Genomic DNA, 21,599 nt, shown 5'->3' with positions numbered 1-21,599 from the left:
TCCCTTAAGGAGGGTGTGATGCCATCAGCCCTCAAGGAGGCAGTGATAAGACTGCTCTTAAAGAAGCCCTCCTTGGATCCTCAAGTTTTGAACAACTTTTGCCCAGTCTCAAATCCGCCATTTTTGGGCAAGGTGATTGAGCGGGTGGTGGCGGTGCAGTTGAAGGCACACTTGGAAGAAACTGATTATCTAGACCCATTTCAGTCGGGCTTCAGGACTGGGCATGGGACAGAAACGGCCTTGGTCACCTTGGTAGATGATGTGAGGAGGGCTCTGGATAGGGGTGAATGCTCCTTCCTTGACCTCTCAGCGGCTTTCAGTACTGTTGACCACGGTATCCTCCTGGACCACCTGGAGGGGTTGGGCATTGGGGACACCATATTGCGGTGGTTCCGGTCCTTCCTCTCCGGCAGGTACCAGAGGGTAGCATTGGGAGAGGAGGTTTTGGACCCGTGGCCACTTACTTGTGGGGTGCCACAGGGTTCCACCCTCTCCCTGATGCTATTTAACATCTATGTGAAGCCGCTGGGGGCTATCATCAGGAGGTTTGGCGTGCAGTGTCATCAATATGCGGATGACACGCAGCTCTACCTCTCGTTCAAATCTTCACCAAGGTTGGCCGTAGAATCCCTGTCCAAATGTCTGGAGACGGTGAGTGGCTGGATGGGGAGAAATAGGCTGAAGCTGAACCCTGACAAGACTGAGGTACTTTTGGTGGGAGACAAGAGGAGGCTGGGGGATGTTGACCTGGTGTTGAATGGGGTATGGCTACCCTTGAAAGACCAGGTCTGCAGCCTGGGGGTCATTTTGGACTCCCAGCTGTCCATGGAGGCTCAGGTGTCAGCTGTGAGCCGGACAGCGCTGTATCAACTCCATCTGATACGGCGGCTGCGCCCCTTCCTTCCCGACCATCTGCTCCCATCGGTAGTACATGCCCTGGTCTCCTCTCGTTTAGACTACTGTAATGCACTCTATGTGGGGTTACCCTTGAAGACGGTTCGGAAGCTGCAGCTGGTACAGAACGCGGCGGCTCGCCTGATTAAAGGCAGCCGCTGGCGAGATCACATCACTCCAGTGTTGAAGGAGTTGCACTGGTTACCAGTTGTTTTCCGGGCAAAATTCAAGGTGTTGGTTTTGACCTTTAAAACCCTATATGGTTCCGGCCCAGCCTATCTTAAGGAGCGCCTCCAGCAACACCAGACAGGCCGCTTAACAAGATCAGCCTCGGATGGCCTTCTCTCTGTCCCATCAGCCAGGACAGCTAGACTGGTGGGGACGAGGGAGAGGGCCTTTTCTGTGGTGGCCCCCACTCTGTGGAACTCCCTCCCTAGGGAACTCCGTCATGCCCCCTCTTTAATGAGCTTCCGTCATGCATTAAAAACGTTGTTGTTCAGGCAGGCATTTGGGGTGGGTTAGGGTATTTTAGAAAATGTTTTTATTGTAGAATTTTATTGTTTTAAACTGTTTTTATTGTATGTTGTACATCGCCCAGAGTGGCTGGGTGACCAGCCAGATGGGCGATTGATAAATTTAATAATAAATAAATAAATAAATAAATAAGCATTGTTTCCCAGCAGTTTATCTCAGAAAATCTCACTTGAGAAATTTTGGCTCACTTATAAGTTGAATGAAACTCTATTGGTGAATGAAGGACACAATGGGCTAAGAGAGGAGGAGGACTCGAAGGAGAAGAAGCCAAGCTCATTGTTCCTTTCAACAACATTAAAATAATAGTACAATGATTAAAACTGGATCCACGGTTGTGCTGAAATTCTTCACCTTATTAATGGATGACAAAATTGGGGAAATAATTTGGTCTACTCATTTTGTTTTTGGTTTTGATGAAGTAGGGATTGTTGGACTCACCTGTGCCCACTGAGCACGGACAGTCACTGAGTTGCCGCTGCTGCCTACCCCGACTCACTGGGCTGCGCAAGCCCTGAAGGGAACCGGCTGCGAGCTGCCATTTTTACACAGGATGGAGGCACTGTAATTTTTGTATATTTGATGTTGAGCACAGTGGTGGCCATACAGGGCCATTTCTACAACATTAGAGGCGTAAAGGACCCCCATACACCTCTAATGTTGCAGAGATGGCCCTGTACAGCTGCTGTTGTGTGCAACATTAAATATACAAAAATTACAGAGCCCCCATCTGGTGTAAAAATAGTGGCTTGCATCAAGGAGAAGGTGGCTGCGGGGTGCTCCCAGACCACAAGGTGCTTGATGAGAATGCACATGTGTGCCGTGTGGCTCGGTGAGCAGGGTCCAGGGGACTGGGCATGGGAGAGTCTGCAGGACACCCAGACTCAGTCAGGTGCTCGCAACGTCCCTAGATGTAAGTAGGTATGTTCAAGGATTTTATTCAATCTGCATTGTTAAGCAAACCAGCCTGATCCCAGACCTTGGTCCCATGGACCCAAGTGCCTTGTAGGAAGGAAGAATATATAATATATGGTCTGTAAGAATATATATGATCTGTAAAGCCCTATATGACTTGGGACCAGGCTACCTGAAAAACTGCTTTCTGCCCTTCTTCTGAGACTTCCACCATCAGAGGTGTGTTTGGTGGTGATGGGGGAAAGGACCTTTTTGGTGGCTGCTCTCAGGCTGTGGGACTCCTTCCTGAGAGAGGCTAGGTTTGCTTCCTTTCTGTTATCCTTCTGACAGCAGGCAAAGACCACTTTATTCAAGAAGGCCTTTGGCTGTAAGTGGATCTACTGGGTGCTGTTTTTATTCTGTAACTGTTAAGTTTTTATTGCATTTTAATGTGTTTTATTGTTTTAACCTATTTTAAATTGTTTTTGTAAGCTCCCTTGAATGCCATTTTCTGGTAGAAAGATGGGGTGTAAATCAAATAAATAAACAAACAAGAAGGAGCAAGGGAGATAGGAGTAGGCTGAAGGAACATCAGGGGCTTCTCCAGTTGGACTCAGCAGGAAAGAAAAATCAAATACTGGCTTGTGTTCCAGTGGAGCTGGTTGTATTGTTCAGTTTTGTTTTCTGAGACTATGGTTCTTGCTGTATCGGTCATCTTTTATAAATACTGGAAGCCACTTTGAGGACTCCAGTCAAAAAGTGGTGTATAAATATACTTACTTACTTACTTACTTACTTAAAATCTCCAGGAGTAATTGAAAATTTCCAACAGTTCTGGAGGGGCTCAAAAAGAACATGTTCAAGCATTTATCAGAAAATTTCAGTGCAGCTATTGTTTCTGTCGTGATGGTTGTCATGTCAGCTCAGGGGCACCATGTGAGGGCTCCTGCAATCAAGAGTAACATCAGAGATGTCAGGCCACCCTTGTAAATAGACATGTAATGAGGAGGATGTGTATTTGTTATCCCCAAGGACTTTGCTGTGCAAGACAGACCATCATCTTGCTTTAGAGAATAATTCAATGTTGTACCATCTGCCTGAAATGATAATAATAAAATAGGCTGATATGGAATGAAAGCAAAGTCTTGTGCATAGTTGCCATAATAGAAGGTTCTGTTTTCTTCTGAAAAGCAGAAATTTCATCAACAATGTCCCCCCCAACCCCAATCCCCCTAATTATTGTAAGTTACAATTAAAGGGTTGGGAAATTGAGTTTGGTGGGCTTTTCCATTCTCCCTGTTTGACAAATAATACAATAATAAGACACAATGGTATATTGGTTGGCTAGACATGTAAATAGATGCATTATGTTACAATATTGCAGCAAAATATCAAGCACAGGAAATTGGAAAGAATCACGAAATGGTTTTTGCTGAATACCATTGAAACTGTGAACATTTAATTAAACTATCATGGAGCATGGCTCTTGTGAATAGGCAGTTTTCCTCTGAAAGTTTAAACGTTTGGAATAATTAAGGTAATTGAATCCATGCTTGAATCTGAATGCTCCAAATTCTTCCTGCATGTCACAGCCAATGAAGGTTTCATTTTGATATCTAAATGCTCCCCCACTGCTACCACCGCAGTTCACACTTCCCTTTAAAATTATATGTCATCTCATGTTTTAGTTTAAAAGTGTGTAGAACAAACTGTGATAGTAAGTTCCAGGAAAACTTTTAGATGGCAATTACAGCCCACCTTTTTTCCATTCTAGAACTCAAGCTGGTATACCATGTGGTCTTCTGCTTCATACCCATATGTATTTAGTTTCAGGAAGGTTGATGCATCTTGTACTTTAGACCATGCTCTGTCCCTTTACAGTAGGGGTGTTGAACCTCTTTCAGCCCAAGGGCTGAATTCAATTTCAAAGAAGTGCTCGGGGGCCACGATCCAATGTGGGTGGGGCCAAAGGCAAAAGGGGAAGAGCCAAAAATACCAAATATATATATAAAAAATACTAGCATGTTGTAGCTTAAAGCTCTGACAGGCAGTAATTCAGCTTTATGAAAGGTATTCCATCCTTTTAGAATGGTAAACAACACTGCAGAAAAGATGGGAAACCACCAAACAATAGGCAATCAGGGGAAAGGGGAATGGAGCATGGTCACGTACATAATCCTGGAGATCCAGATTGGGACCCTAGGTGGGCTGGATTTGGCCCCTGGGCCTGAGGTTTAACAACCCTGATTTACTATGGATGTACACAGAAGCAAAAGCAAAGTCCTCCAGATTCCACCTTGAAGCTCATTCTGTTTCATGTCTATACTAAATTGCAATCTTCCTTCCTTCCTTCCTTCGCTTATTTTTCCAAACGTACAATCAGTTGTGGACATCTTTGAAATGTACACATTCTTCTCCCATTGATTAAAGTGTGTTTGTGCATATTTTTCAAAAGGGCATATTTTATGCGCATTTTTCAAATGTACACATGCTATCAAACACACTTTTTTGGGGGGAGGGGGTGTCTGCAAATCACATTGCAAGGTCAGAAATGTATACATTTGGGCTGCAGATTGCATTTGAATCCATGTTCAGTCGAGAAGGTGCGAACCGGGCAAAAATCCTGATAAAAAATAAACTGAAATAAATGTCTCATACATCTCTATGCCTTACAGGATCTGTTCCATTGCAAGGAAAACAATATTGGGGATTTGCATTTTCCTGCTTATGGGTCTGCCGTTGAGACATATTAGACTGGAGAACACAAGAGACAGAGCCTTCTTAGTAGTGGCCAAGATTTGTGGAATTACCTCCTTAAGGAGATACATATAGCCCCTACTTTACTGGCTTTACTGCTCCTCATTTTTTCAATCTTAAGTTCAGTTTGGACTAAAAAGCAGGGCTCTTCTTATGTCTGTATCAAATACACTGGTCATACTTCCACTTCAGACAAAACAAAGCACAGAGCAAATGGCCTCTGACATATACTCGCAAGGGAGTAATGAGGAAATTCTTAATCAGAACATCAATGTTGAGTCTTCTGTGTTTGCAATGCCAGTGGTTAGGTCACCAGGTCTCAAAGGATTCCAAAGAGTCAAGTTTTACAAAATGGTTTTCTTCCCTCCTTGGATGGAATCCTGATATGTTCAGACTCAGTTCTGTGGGGGCGCTGATGGCTTACGGTTACATAAGCTGTGTGCTATTTAGCTCTGTAAAACTCATCTTTTCTGCCACTTTGATCTTGGCATTCATGCACCACTTGCCTTTTAAAATGAGAGAGAGGTTACAGAGCTCAAACTGGCATAGGACCTACACACGCTTGTTCAAAAGTAAGGATGAACAGAAAGAATCCATTTGTTCCGGTGCTGATCCTTTGTAGCCAAAATGGCGCCACCCACACACAAGAGTCTTGGGGGAACCCCAAGGTTTGTAGAAACAACAAAACCTTACTGGGGGGCAGGGACGACACCAAAACAGTTCAGTGAGGACTAGGATACACAGTGGCCACAGAACACTGAGTACTAGTGTGTGTGTGTGTGTGTGTGTGTGTGTGTGTGACGGACGGACGGACGGACGGACAGAAAAGCAAGGATTGAAAGGGAATGTAATGGAGTGTCCTGGAAGAGAGTCTGGCTGGCTGGCTGGAACCCTGCACACTCCATGCTGTAATATTTTGTTGCAGGCCCCACTTGTTACATGTTATTCTTGTTCTAATGTTCTGATAAGCTTGGGTTCCACTCAGTCAAAATTTTGGCAGAAACTCCCATTTTGGAATGCTGGTTAAAAGGCAGAAACATGGAATCCTTGTTCAACGGGTGGGGGGGGGATTTGGGGAAAAATTGGAGGACAGATTTCAGCACAGCACCAGCTGCTAGCTCAGTGTCAGAGCACATACTTTGCACATGGAAGGTCCCCACCTCAGTCCCTGGTGTTTTCAGTTCAAGCGTCACAGGGTTGGGAAAGACCTTGGCCTGAGACCATGGAGAATTGCTGCCAGGTGGAGAATAAATCAAGCCACATTACCCTGCGTGTGCCAGTATCAGAATTTAGAGCATCAGCTGGACCTTGGGATACCTGGGTGTGTTTGCACAGCAAGATTGATTAAGTTTAGTTGTCACAGTTATATTCTTCTATTCATCCAAGAGGTGCACACAGGATTTATCCCACTTTAACCTAAAACCATACCATTTTATTTATTTTCCAAATTCCCACAACATCCACCAACATGCCAATAGGAACATAGGATGCTGCCTTAGACCACTCAGGCTATTTTTCCATCTCTCCCAGCAGGGCCAACACCAGCCTCCAGTATGCCCTCAGTATAGTGCTGCCAATGGGCCACCCACTTACACACCAGCAGCAATCTCAGCAGCACTCTGGCCCTGTGTCTTGCTGTGGCTGAATCAGATGCAGCATTTGGGCTAATTATGGGGCAATCCAAAAGAAAAGGCAAGAAAGCAGGCAACTGGTAAAACACAAAGGGCTTAGGCCAGAACGGAGTCAGGACAAGCAAAGGGCTGGATGTGCCTGATCTCGGAATTAAGCAGGGTCAGCCCTAGTTAGTACTTGGATGGGAGACCACCTGGGAATCAGGCTTCCTGCATTGAGCAGTGGGTTGGACTCGATGGTCTTGTAGGCCCTTTCCAACCCTATGATTCTAAGTCTAAGTCTAAGGTCAAGATAAAAACAAAGGTCAAAGCACAGTTAAGCAGTCAGATACAATAATCAGTCTAAAAGCAGAGTCAAGCAAGAGTCCAAAGGTCAATAGCATAGGGGCTCAATTACAACGCAAGGTCAAGAATACAAGGAACTGGAACTGATAGAACAATGTTGTTCCAGCACTGATTAGGCTAAAACTGAAGGCTTACATAGAGAGAGCTTCCTGAGCCTTACCCAGGGCTCAGCTGCAGAACATTACAGGCCTTCTGGCAAAAGCCCTACTTGGAAGAAGGGTCTTGCTCCTGAGGAGTACTTACCTCTTGAGCAGTCCTCCTTTGTATTTGAGCACTCCTTCTCAGAGGAGCCCTATTGGCCTGCCTCTTGAGAAGACAATGCTCATGCGGAACTCCCCTCCTCCTGCAGGGACAGATCAGCGATGATCTCCCCTGACGGACAAGGCTCCCCCAGATCTCCTGACACAGGTGGCTCCTTGGCATTGACTTTCTGTGGGAGCACTAGCTCCTCCCCAGAGGAGGATTCCTCCAGCTTGGGCATGACACCCTGGCAGCTGCTGCAGGAGGGTCAGGGCTGGGCAGGACTGGGTCCTTCTGAGCCTCTTGGTCCTCGGCAGATGCCTGACCATGGCAACCTCTGATGCTGGTACTGTCTACGCTGACTGGCAGGGGCTCTCCAGGGTACCTTGCAGAGATCTTTCCTATCACCTGCTACCCAATCCTTTTTTCAACTGGCAATGTCAAGAATGAACATGGGGCCTCCTGCATGTAAATCATGTGCTCTACTACAGCTATGGCTCCTCCCTTTAATCTGAGGTTAGACAAAGCTGAGAGTGACTTGCCGAAGTTCTCTGTGAATACAGTATCTGATAGCCTTGCAAGGTGGGACAGTGTGCAAAGCTTCTTCTTTCTTAAACGCTACCACCACCCTCCTGTTTATCTCAGCTTTTAGGGAGAAAGGAGTCCCCTTTTACATCTGGAAGGGGCAATATTATCAGGGTGGACACTGAGCCCATAGAATCCCAGAGTAGTTCTGATTCTAAGGAAGAGCAGCCGCTCCTGGGAGAGGAGTGCGCTCATTTTTCTCAGGGCCAACAGCTGGCAGGGATTCCTTCCACTGGCATTCCTAGCTTAGATAGCAGTCCTGGGAGTGAGAGAGCGCAGGACGAAAACTTGCTGGACGCGCGACGCCGACGCAGGGAGTGGCACCAAATGGAGGGCGCGGAAAGGAGGCGTAGTGCCTGGCTGGTGCGCAAACAACGGTTGCGCCCAGAGGATCCAAGGGAAAAGGGGAGGGACTCTCCCTAGCCCAGAAGTTCAGGGTCTGCCAGTGATTCTCCTTCAAATGGGGACCAACTGTTCCAACTTAGGGCATAGGTACTCTGCTGCTCATAGCTAGTTGCTAACAGTAGAGTTGTTAAGTTGTAAAAGAGGAATAAAGCTTTGAAAAGAATCCCTTTGTCTGTGTCTGGACTTGGCTACTGGTTTAGACTGAAAGAGGCTGCCAAGGAGCCCTTGACAAATGTTTTGTGAGCTTTCACCATCACCGTGAGGCAGAGCCCAATCTGTTGTCCCCTTACCTCCCTTTAGTCCAAAGTGGATAGGCCGGATGACCAAGTGATCCAGCACTGGGTGATCAAGGTATGCAGTCAAAACCCAGTTTCCAATTAGAAACTTCATTAAAATTAAAGATAACGGAGAAGTCAGGAAGGTAGCACTGAAAAGAGATAAAGCAAGTGCTCTCTAAATAACCCTTCCCCCATTATCAGCAAACTGCTTGCAAGATGCAGGGGTCTCCCGAGATGTTTGATGGCAGACAACATTTCATAGGAAAACAATCCCACCATTATTCTGTGGAATAAAGGGTAAGATCGACAGAAAGGATGAAAATCCTCCTATCTGATTTGACCCTGATTGGCTTGCCAAGTCCAATACACACATACAGAGACAAACCATTAACACATTTTCAGTCTTGGGAACAGAATGCTGCATACTCCTTTATCATGATGGAACACTGATCATATGCAAAATGTGTCTTGCATTGCATGTATAATCACTCCAGACCTCTGGCACACCCAGATGTAATGTCATGATTCGAGAGCATATTAATTAATACTTCTAACTTATTAATCTAATGTTCCATTGATCAAACCATTTCTGCAGGTGATGAAAGAAGTCATAAATCCTGTTTGTTCTCTGCTTTTGACAAACCATGAAATCATCCCACCTGAGATGTTCACTGGAAACAATTATAAAACTGACTATTCATTCAGTGCTTTGACAAATGATTTATTTGTAGCTTTCCTGAGACAGAAGTTCTAGAAACTCCCACACCTAAATCCTAATCATTTATTTTGAAGTTAGTCCTAGTGGATGGGATATCTAAATAAATGCAATTAATACTTAGATGTCAAGTATTAACTCTAGCCTTTATGTAATAGCCCACCAACTCTGATTATTCCATTTGAATAACTCCTTGATATTCTACTTGGGCCAATGGTCTATACTGGCCTGGATTCATCATTGTCAGCACTGATTGGTGGTAGCTCTCTATGGCCAAAGACAGATTTTCTTTCCACTCTTTTCCTTGAGATCAGAAGTGGTGTTGGTGATCTCTGCTCAGGATCTCCCACATCATCCCCTGCCTTTGGCTGTGACATAGCAAATAGGTAATGCATCTGAGATATGGAGCTTAACTTTTGAGCTACAACCTTTCCTTTCATTAATCCCTAGTATTATCTAGTCCAGTGAATGTCGACGTTGTAAGAATGTTTGTGTGTGTTGGTGTTGGATCCTTCCCAGCAAAGTTGCTGGGAGGCCAAGCGTTGGCGCTAGACCATCCCTAATATGGCTGTCATTGCCAGAACTGGAAGATAATGCAACTTGGCTCTCACTGCCTGTTCCCATACCATGACAGTGTCACATCAGGCTGAGAGCATGCAAAAGATGGTAACGCAAAGGGTGAGAGCCAGTACAGTATAGCGATTAGAGTGCTGGACTAGTTTAACATTTCAGCATTCGCCAGGAAGAAATTCTTCAGCTACATACAGAGAGCAGCTTCCTGAAATGCCCATTGAGTGCTCGACTGTACAATTGGGAAAGCAGACAAGAGAAAGATAATTTCTCTTTTAGAGAAAAAACATTATTTTCCCCCTGAAAAAGGGGAAGTGCCCCTTCAGCTAAGGTGAGTCTCTCTCTCTCTCTCTCTCTCTCTCTCTCTGTCACACACACACACACACACACACACAGTTCCACCATTATAAGCCTCAAAATTCTACTGCTGATAAAAATGACAACAGTAGAGCTAATAACTTGTCATCCATCATTTACAATCACACAAAATTTCAAAGTGACCCAGCAAAAATTGCCACAGATATAGTATGTTAAAAAGTGCTAAAAATGGACACATTTGTACTTTTTACTCAAGCTGCAGCTTGGCATATCATATATTTCTTTCAAATTCTGGGGAAAACTACTAATGGACCTGTGTCAGGTTTGTCAAGGAGGTGTGCCTTTCATTGGTCTGGTGAAATTCTGAGCAGCATTTAAAAACTTTTATAAGTTATAAACTTTTATCTCTGTTGCAGGAATATGGTCAGGTATCAGGATATCATCATCATTTCTATACCACCCCATAGATGAAGCTCTCTGGAAGGTTTACAAAAGTTAAAACATTAAAATACAATATACAAAGTTTAAAAACCATTTACATAAAAACATATGGACAAAATATACAAACAATGTATAACTAGAAACAACGTCGAACTAACAACATTTTTTTAAAAAATCCAACAATGAAACATAGTTTAAAACCACCCAGCTTAAAAACAGCATGCAAGGGTAGGGATGTACGAAAGTCACTTACCTTTTCACGAAATGTGATTCGAGGTGGGGGGGAGGCGCTCTGTCCCTCCCCCTGAAATTCTGGCCGGGGGGGGAGGCGCTCCGTCCCTCCCCCCCCCAAATCCTGGCCGGCCGGGTCCGCAAATGGCGGTGGCTGTAGCTGCCGCCGTTTGCGTCCCTGCAGTCAGCCGTGATAGGCTATGTAAACATTTACGTAGCCTATCACGGTATTTTTTAAAAATCTAGCCATGATAGGCTACGTAAATCTTTACGTAGCCTATCACTTTTTTTTTTTTTTTACTGGAAATGGCGGCGGCGGCAGCCGGTCGGAAGACCGGTCGCCACAGCCACCGCCGCTGAACCACCAAACTGCCACTGAACCGCCGCCGGAGCCACCACTGCCAGGAAGATTCACCGAAGGTAAGTCCCGTCCCGGGGGGGGGCAGACTGTTTCGCCACCGATTTCGGGGGGCCGAATGCGCTGGCATTCGGCCTCCCCAAGATTCGTGGCGAAATTCTCTGACATCCCTATGCAAGAGTCAGCAAAAGGAACAGGAGTTCTCAAAAGGGAAGGCTTGCTGGAATAATAGCATCTTTAATGCCTGCTTCAAAACCTTCCATGAGGTCAGCAGGCGCATTTCAACTGGCAGATTGTTCCTCAATTGAGGGGTGGCAAAGGAGAAGGCCCTCTTGCATGTGGCTGCCAGTCTCACATTAGGCAGCCGCAGCAGAGAGCCCTCAGAGGACCTTAGGTGGTGGCCTGGGACATAGGGGAGAAGGTGCTCCATAAGGTACCTTGGACGGAGACCATGTAAGGCTTTAAAGGTGGTAGGTTGGATGAGGGCCAGTAAGCTGAAGCTGATGAGGTGGAGGCACTGTAAGTAGGTGGCTCCTGGGTCCAGAAATTAGGGAGTTTACCTCTTCTGTGTGGGGTCGCACTCCCCCTGAAAGAATCGGTATGCAGTTTGGGGGTGCTCCTAGATTCATAATTGACATTGGAGGCCCAAGTTACTTCCGTGGCATGGAGCGACTTTACCAGCTTTGGATTGTATGTCAGCTGTGCCCGTTCCTGGACAGGGATAGCTTAGCCACTGTGATCCAAGCATTCATACCTTCTAGACTGGACTATTGTAGTGCCCTCTATGTGGGATTGCCCTTGAGGCTGGTTTGGAAGACACAGCTAAGGCAGAATGCTGGAGTGAGGCTGTTCAGTGGAGCACCTCGCCATGTGCACAAAATACCTGTTCTGAAAGTTCTGCACTGGCTGCCAGTTTGCTACTAAGCCACGGTTCAAGGTAATATTATTGACATATAAAGCCCTAAACAACTTAGGACCAGGTTATCTGAAAGATTGTCTCCATCATCATCATCATCATCATCATCATCATCATTATAAATGGTTTTAAAAGTTTAAAAACCATTTACATAAAACACACAAACACACTGCACATACAGAGACAGAGACAACATATATCTAAAACAACTTTAAGCCATAAACAATGACCATAAGACAAATCCAGGACCTGATTAACCTCACTGTATGCTGCCAAATTCCTGAGAAAAGTTTCTTGACCTGGTGCTGAAAAGATAACAATGTTGGTGCCAGGTGGGCTTCATCAGGGAGATCATTTCATAATTTCGAGGCCACCACCAAGAAGGCCCTCTCCCTTGTTGCCATCTTCTAAGCCTCCCTTGGAGGAGGCACCCAAAGGAGGACCTTAGATATTGAGCATACAGTATGGGTAGGTTCATGTCAGGAGAGGTGCTCTGTCAGGTATTGCAGTACCAAACTATGTAAAGCTTTATATGTTAAAATCAGCACCTTGAATTGGGCTCAGATACATACAGGCAGCCGCTGCAAGCAGGGCAGAGTCGGTCTTATATTTGGACCTTCTAGTCCCAATTATTAAACTGGATGCCCCATTTCGCATGAGCTGCATCTTCTGAACCATCTTCAAAGGCAGCTTCATGTAGAGCACATTGCAGTAACGTAACTTGGAGGTTCCCAGAGCATATATAGACCCATTAGACCACTATGATTCTCAGGGGAGGCCTTGTTGTCTATGCCACATTCTGCAGAGTCCCATCTGACAGCAACCTGGCAACAGGACCTTCTCCGTGGTGGCCCCCTCCCTTTGGAATGACCTTCCCTGTGCGATTCATCAGGGACCAGCAATCATATGCTTTTAACAATTATTAAAAATGTACTTGTTTACCCTGGCTTTCCCCAACCATTAATTTGTCTAAATACTGTTCTGCTTTTATGCTGATGCAGTGTTTTATGATGTGTTCTAAGCTGCTTCAATTATATACTGGGAAGTAATATATAATTTTAAAAATTAATTAATTAAATTAATTAATTAAATTAATTAATTAACCCATGGGATCAGGTTGGATCTCAAAAACAAGTATAGATAATTGTAGTAAACTGATAGCAAAAAATATTCCTCTACTCTACCTTGCTTTCTATATTGGAAATCAATGTAGAATTTCCAATATAGGTTGCAATCCCTTCTGTGCTGAAGTCAGTAGCAAATGATTGATTAAAATGATTGATTAAAATCCCAATCATTTTAATACAATTCAGTCGCACCCCTTGGGGATTGTGCTGAGTCATGGATTTTAAGGCACCAGTCCCTCACTCAATAGCAAGAAATTCCTTGCTGACTGAAACCAAAGGGACATCGGGCTACCAAATATGATTCCATAACTGTAAATTCTCAAGGTGATAAAAGCATGAATCAAATAGTCTGCATCTGAGTGTTTAGTCATGTTATGCGAGTGGTTAAAGAACTTGGCAAGATTTCAGAAAGGAACTTTCAAAGAAATATGTGATTCAGTGATGATGCAAAGATGTCCAAAGCCAGGCAAACAGTTTTTTAGACTGAAGATCTAATATTTCTGGAAATGCTGAAGGAACAGGGAGGAAAATGAACAAATTTGAGATAAATTGTTTTTTTTTTTATTAGTTATGCTTTTTATTTGAACATTGCTACAAATACATATGCCTTATTTATTTACTCATTTTTACCATTGTTACCATGCTCTGCAGCTGAAAAAGGCCCCAAGAGTGTCTTACACAGATTAATAATAAGACAGTCCCTGCCCTGATGAGAAAAGAGACTGGGAGGGAGGAAAGGGAGAGAAAGAGAGAGAGCAAGCGAGCGAGCAAGCTAATTCAGGCATTTGCTTTCATTTGCAAAAATCTTATGTTATTTCTGGCAAGGAAGTGTGAAGCAAGGTCCCTGTGTAACCCACTGGTATATTTTTCTTTAAGAATTCTGAGTGGGAATATTCCTGCACATGCTCAGTAAAGGAGTGAGATAGGGAGTGGCCACCATTTTAGGCAATTACCAAACTGCAGTGTAGATGAAGCGTGCTTTCTCCTGTCTGTAAGACCTGGAACCCTTGAGACAGGGCTGTTTAACGAAGTTCCTGTGTTGCTGGATCCTGATCCATTTTTTGAGAAGATTGCTGCAGAGCTAGAGTGACCTGAGTAAAAACTGTTTTTCCTTCTTCAGCCAGCAGGAAAAAAAATCAAGCTTCAGAGAGAAGCTTTATTTATAGTTTTGTTGTGAAACAAGTTTTTTGTTGTGAAAACGTTTCAATTTTCAAGCTGAAAAACAAAAACGAAACAGAACTTTGGGAAGGCTGTGCTCTGTTTTGTTGGGTTATGCATGCAATATTGTTATATGTGCATTATTATTGTTTTAATTAAGATATTAAAATATATATTAATTGTCCCTATACAAAGCCTTTGCTGTGAGTTCCTTTAGAGACCCAGAGGAAAAGTGTTACACCTTCAGCTGCTTTTTCTCCAGCAGACAGATGGGGCCAGGCTGGTCTCTCCCTTGCCTGGGAGACAGTGGGAGCAGCCTTGCAGAGGCCCTTAAGTCTCTGGGCCAATGGCAGAAGCCAGAGTGTGTTGTCCTTCTGCTCCACAGTCCCATGGCAACCATAGGTTATGGCAGCCTTCCCCAACCTGGCACCCCTCAGATGTTTTGGGCTGCAACTCCCGGCATCCCTGAGCATTAGGCACACTGGCTGGAGCTGATGGGAGTTGTAGTCCAGAGCACAGGGTTGGAGAAAGCTTGGTTATGGTAACACAAAACTAACTTCAAAATCAAAGCTGCCTTTGTGGATGGTGAAGGACAGCTCCTGCACTCTAGGGAGAAAGGAGCTCATGGCTGCCATAGAACATGAAGGTTCTCCAGAAGTTTTACCAGTCCACCCCTTTTGCCATTCAGCTGGCTGCATCTATAGCACTAGTGGGGAACATGTAGCTCACAGCACACATGCAGCCCCTGCTGCCCCCACTGCCACCCCCACTGCCCCGTTTGCCCACTGAATTCATTTTTTAAGGGAAAAATGGCACACCTGTAGTGGCTATGGAGTACCCAAAGGGTCAACATTAGCATGCAAACAAGCTAATCTTTATCCTATTGGCACTCCGTAGCCATTACAGGTGCCACTTTTTAGCTTTATCAGTTATTTTTTGGAATGGGGGGGTGCCTGTGGGGGCATCCGGGCAGCAAAAACGGCCCCTGATCTGTACACACCACACATGCATGCAGCATCTGCTCCTTCTCTTTTGGAAACTGCGGCAATGCCATGTCCATGCATGCAGCCACAGCCAGCCTTTGTTCTGGCATGTGCTCCCTCTTGGACGGCTGCAAGCTCCCTTTTGCCCTGATTGGGAGGGTTCCCCAAATAATGAACAAACATAATTCTCATTCTGAAGCTCTGATCTTCTGTTGCACATTGATCTCACCTCCTAGTCTGTCTTTTGCTTGAGCAATGAAAGAAATCTATACATAGCTTTTAGGGGCCTGAGTTAAGCCATGTACAAACACCTTCTGTCAAAATATCATTACCTTAAAAAAAATAGCCAGTAGCATTATTAGAATGAATGTTCTTTTAGTGTTTTTCATATGAATGATTGATTTGGATAACCCTGAAGCTGAGGCAATTCCATTTTAAAAGCCAGACAAGAAGGCAACATTGAATCATTATTCATATTAAACAGTCTTGCTAATCACCAAAGCTCAGTGGTACAGAGCATGTTCTGAATGGAGAAGGTCCCAGTTTCTGTCTCAGGCATTTCCAGTTAAAAGGATAGTTAGCAAATAAGGTGAAAGACCTCTGCCTAAGATCAGATGTTAGTTATAGAGTTAGTTAGTTAGTTAGTTAGTTATAGTTAGTTAGTTATAGTTAGTTAGTTAGTTAGTTAGTTAGTTATAGTTAGTTATAATGGACAAGTAGTCTGGCCTGCTATAAGGCAGCTTGGAGCCGGCCCTACCATTAGGAAAAAGGGGGGAGGAAGAGGAGGACTATGTAAGCCACCTTGGGTTCCTTGAAAGAGGAAAAAAGGCAGGATATAAATGTGATAATAAATAATAAATAAAATAAACTGTCAGTCTGGTCAGCTTCCATACTTATCATGGGAGGACACAATCTTGTCCTTTCCAACAGCGGCAAAATATCTTGGGTTGGCCCTAACTGCGTCCTGTTTTTTGCATTGGTTTAAGCTAGCAATTTCACCCTGTGGATAACTCTATATTGTATTTGTGGATGTGAAGCTCCTGATATTGGTTGAACCATAAATATTCCAATGCTCAAAAGCTGTCAGCAACAAAATATTCAGTCCAGCTTCTGTGAGAACTGAGTTAAGGGTTTTGGGAACAAGCAACTGTGCGGGGGGACAAGGTAAAGGCTGGAAACTGAAAAGATGACCCAGAAAATAGGCAACCTAAGGTGCAGAAGGCCCAGAGATAGGAGGGTGTCAGGGTTGGATCGGAGCCCATAGAGCCCCAAAGCAGTTCTGATTCTGATGAAGAGATAGAAACCGTGGGAGAGGAACCTGTGCCTGTTCGGAGGCACCACCGGAGGGAAAGTCCCTCCCTGCTCACATTCCTGAGAGTGGTAGCGACCCTGGCAGGCACGGGGAGGGACAACTGGAGCTTCGGGATGCTAGGTGCCCGCGAAGGGACAAGCGGGAGATGGAGGGTGCCAAGAGGAGGCGATCAGCCCGCTTGGCGCGACGTCAACAGCTGCGCCCCGATGCCCCACGGGAAAGGGGTGGACTTTTGCTTCCTAGCCATTAAGTTCAGAGGTTTCCCGCCTTTACCCTCCAAACGGAGATCAACTGATTCAGTAAGGCTAGAAACCCCTAGTAGGCAGCTCTCTTAAGTTTCCCTCATTAGGCTTAGGCAATTAGCATCTGTAAGCGTCATTAGGTTGAATGGAAATAAAGCCTTGGAAAAGAGCCCTATCACCTGCGTGTTGATTCTGGCTTGTTGTTGTTGTTGTTCAGTCGTTCAGTCGTGTCTGACTCTTCGTGACCCCATGGACCATAGCACGCCAGGCCTTCCTGTCCTGCGCTCTCTCCCGGAGTGTGCTCAAGTTCATCTTCATTGCATCGGTGATGCTATCTAGCCATCTCATCCTCTGTCGTCCCCTTCTCCTTTTGCCTTCAGTCTTTCCCAGCATCAGGGTCTTTTCCAGGGAGTTTTCTCTTCGCATTAGGTGGCCAAAATATTGGAGCTTCAGCTTCACTATCTGTCCTTCCAATGAGCAGTCAGGGTTGTTTTCCTTTAGGATGGACTGATTTGACCTCCTTGCGGTCCAGGGGACTCGTAAGAGTCTTCTCCAGCACCACAGTTCGAAAGCATCAATTGTTTGGCGCTCAGCCTTCCTTATAGTCCAGCTCTCACAGCCATACATTACTACTGGGAAAACCATAGCTTTGATTAGACGGACCTTTGTCTCTGCTTCTTACTATGCTGTCTAGGTTTGCCATAGCTTTCCTCCCAAGGAGCAAGCGTTTTTTAATTTCATGGCTACAGTCGCCATCTGTGGTGATCTTGGAGCCCAAGAAAGTAAAATCTGTCACTGCTTCCATTTCTTCCCCTTCTATATGCCAGGAAGTGATGGGGCCAGATGCCATGATCTTCGTTTTTTTAATGTTGAGTTTCAAACCAGCTTTTGCACTCTCCTCTTTCACCCTCAACAAGAGGCTCTTTAGATCCTCTTCACTTTCTGCCATTAGGGTGGTATCGTCTGCATATCGGAGGTTGTTGATAATTCTCCCGGCAATCTTAATTCTGACCTGTGATTCATGCAACCCGGTGTTTCTCATGATGTACTCTGCATATAAGTTAAATAAGCAGGGTGACAATATGCAGCCTTGTCGTACTCCTTTCCCAATTTTGAACCACTCAGTTGTTCCATGTCTGGTTCTGACTGTTGCTTCTTGACCCTCATACAGGTTTCTCAGGAGACAGGTAAGGTGGTCTGGTACTCCCATCACTTTAAGAATTTGCCACAGTTTGTTGTGATCCACACAATCAAAGGCTTTAGCATAGTCAATGAAGCAGAAATAGACGTTTTTCTGGAATTCTCTTGCTTTCTCCATGATCCAGCGAACGTTGGCGATTTGATCTCTAGTTCCTCTGCCTCTTCGAAACCCAGCTTGTAGTTCCGGTAGTTCTCGGTTTGCATACTGCTGAAGCCTAGCTTGTAGGATTTTGAGCATCACCTCGCTGGCATGTGAAATGAGTGCAATTGTGCGGTAGTTTGAACACTCTTTGGCGTTGCCCTTCTTTGGAATTGGAATGTAAACTGACCTTTTCCAGTCTTGTGGCCACTACTGAGTGTTCCAAATTTGTTGGCATATTGAGTGCAGCACTTTAACAGCATCATCTTTTAGGATTTTAAATAGCTCAGCTGGAATACTGTCATCTCTGCTAGCTTTGTTAGTAATGCTTCCTAAGGCCCACTTGACTTCACTCTCGAGGATGTCTGGCTCAAGTTCAGTGACCGCACTATCATGGCTATCAGGGACATTCAGATCTTTCCTGTATAGTTCTTCTGTGTATTCTTGCCACCTCTTCTTAATCTCATCTGCTTCTGTTAGGTCCCTGCCTTCTTTGTCCTTTATCATGCCCGTCTTTGCACAAAACGTTCCCTTGAGATCTCCAATTTTCTTGAAAAGATCTCTAGTCTTTCCCATTCTGTTGTTTTCCTCGATTTCTTTGCATTGTTCATTTAAGAAGGCCTTCTTGTCTCTCCTTGCTATTCTCTGGAACTCTGCATTCAGTTGGGTATATCTTCCCCTTTCTCCCTTGCTTTTCGCTTCCCTTCTTTCTTCAGCTACTTGTAAAGCCTCCTCAGACAGCCACTTGGCTTTCTTGCATTCTTTTTCTTTGGGATGGATTTCGTTGCTGCCTCCTGAACAATGTTACGGACCTCCATCCATAGTTCCTCAAGCACTCTGTCTATCAGGTCTAATCCCTGAAATCTATTCCTCACCTCCACTGTATATTCATCAGGGATATGATTTAGGTCATACCTGAATGGTTTAGTGGTTTTCCCTACGTTCTTCAATTTAATCTGAAATTTTGCAACAAGAAGCTCATGATCTGAGCCACAGTCAGCTCCAGGTCTGGTTTTTACTGACTGTATAGAGCTTCTCCATCTTTGACTGCAAAGGACATAATCAATCTGATTTTGATATTGACCATCTGGTGATGTCCATGTGTAGAGTCGTCTCTTGTGCTGTTGGAAAAGAGTGTTTGCTATGATCAGCGTGTTCTCTTGGCAAAACTCTATTAGCTTTTGTCCTGCTTCATTTTGTACACCAAGGCCATGCCTGCCTGTTATCCCGGTGATTTCTTGACTTCCTACTTTAGCATTCCAATCCCCTATGATGAAGAGGACATCTTTTTTTGGTGTTAGTTCTAGAAGGTGTTGTAGGTCTTCATAGAACCCATCAACCTCAGCTTCTTCGGCTTCAGTGGTTGGGGCATAGACTTGAATTACTGTCATGTTGAATGGTTTGCCTTGGATTCGTACTGAGATCATTCTATTGTTTTTAAGATTGTACCCCAGTACTGCTTTTCCCACCCTTTTGTTGACTATGAGTGCTACTCCATTTCTTCTAAGGGATTCTTGCCCACAGTAGTAGATATGATGGTCACCTGAATTAAATTCGCCCATGCCTGTCCATTTTAGTTCGCTGATTCCCAAGATGTTGATGTTCAATCTTGCCATCTCATGTTTGACCACCTCCAGCTTACCTTGATTCATTGATCTGACATTCCAGGTTCCTAAACAATATTGTTCTTTACAGCATCGGATTTTCTTTTCACCACCAGACACATCCACAGCTGAGTGTCCTTTCGGCTTTGGCCCAGCCGCTTCACTCTTTCTGGTGCTACTTGGAAATATCCTCTGCTCTTCCCCAGTAGTATATTGGACACCTTCCGACCTGAGGGGCTCATCTTCCGGCGTCATCTCTTTTAGCCTTGTGATACGTTCCATGGGGTTTTCTTGGCAAGAATACTGGCGTGGGTTGCCATTTCCTTCTCCAGTGGACCACATTTTGTCAGAACTCTCTGCCGTGACCTGTCCGTCTTGGGTGGCCCTGCACGGCATAGCTTATGGCTTCACTGAGTTACGCAAGCCCCTTTGCCACAACAAGGCAGTGATCCATGAAGGGGTGATTCTGGCTACTTGAGGATTTCAGAAGGCAGCAAGGGTGCTCCTGACAGAGGGCTGAAGAAGCAGGCACCACAAAGCTGTGGGCGGGGGGGGGGGAGCAAAAAGAAGAGACAAAGCCCTTGGAAAAATGCTTAGGAACTGTTCTAGGGTGGCCATGTGTCCTACCTTTCAGAGGACAGACCTCTATTTGAAGGAATCTTCTTTTTGAAGACTGTCCAGTCCAAGACCAGTTTAAAGCTCAAGAACCATAAGCAGGAAGAGCAGGGGCCTTAAAGCTGCCCATCACCAGCTCCTGGACAGCAGCAGACTGAGCAATCATACAGGTCATCTGGTCACAGTCTTCCCCACTATGGATGGTGAGATCTACCATATTTCTATTTAAATTATAGTAATTATTTTAAAATTTGCATCTATACATATACATCAGCACATCCAAATGTTATGCACATCTGTGTTCTCTTTTGTCCTTTTTTGGGGGTGATACAATTCCTCTTTTTTAGCCATTCATAAATGGCCATCCTATTGGTTAGGAAGCTGGGGGCTGTTGTCTAGCTCTTGGGGTGGGCTGGCTTCAGATCTAGACTGGAGCCAGCTGCAAAATAGTGGCAAAACAGTGTCTTGGGGAGGAGGACATATACTTAGAATTAAAGAACAGCTATCTCTGTGGACATACTCAGGCCGGGGCATTTGTTTTCAGCCCCAGAATTGAGCAAGCAGTCCTTTCAAACTCACAAACCAATGCTGAGCTTCCCCTTGGCTTTCCTTGTTTCAGAAGCCTAATTTGTTTCGGGGGTGAGGGGGAGCTTCTTTGTTTTGAGAGAGAAACCTGTGCCTCTACCATCTGACCACCGCTAGTCTAGATCTTGCAGGACTCCTGCCCCTCTTAGAGTTGTGCAGAAGGGAGATATTTGTTAGCTGTGTCTTCTGCTATCACTGAATTGGATCCAGGATCTGCCTTCCACAAGAGGAAGGGTCCTTCTGTGAGAGGAATATCTCCTCTTGATTTTGGGGGATCCCCACACACCCCACAGCTCAGCTCATTCAGAAGGGGCTTCTGCCTCTCTGTGTAGAATTTTCAGGGGCTGAAAGGGCCAATTTGTAGGGATGTGCGAAAGTCACTTACCTTTTCAAAGGGGCTGTTTCGCGGTGGGGAGGAGGTGCTCTGCACCTCCCCCAAAATCCTAACCCGGCTGGCTCCACTCAGCAGCAACTCCGTGGAGACGCCGGCTGGGTGCATTCCGCGGAGCCGCTGGCCGCGGAGCC

The sequence above is a fragment of the Heloderma suspectum genome, chromosome 2 (assembly GCF_057233095.1).
Source record: "Heloderma suspectum isolate Gila_16-S chromosome 2, 16-S_ref, whole genome shotgun sequence".
NCBI classification, from domain to species: domain Eukaryota; kingdom Metazoa; phylum Chordata; class Lepidosauria; order Squamata; family Helodermatidae; genus Heloderma; species Heloderma suspectum.
The sequence above is the reverse complement of the archived record's forward strand: the minus strand, read 5'-3'. Positions refer to the sequence as shown.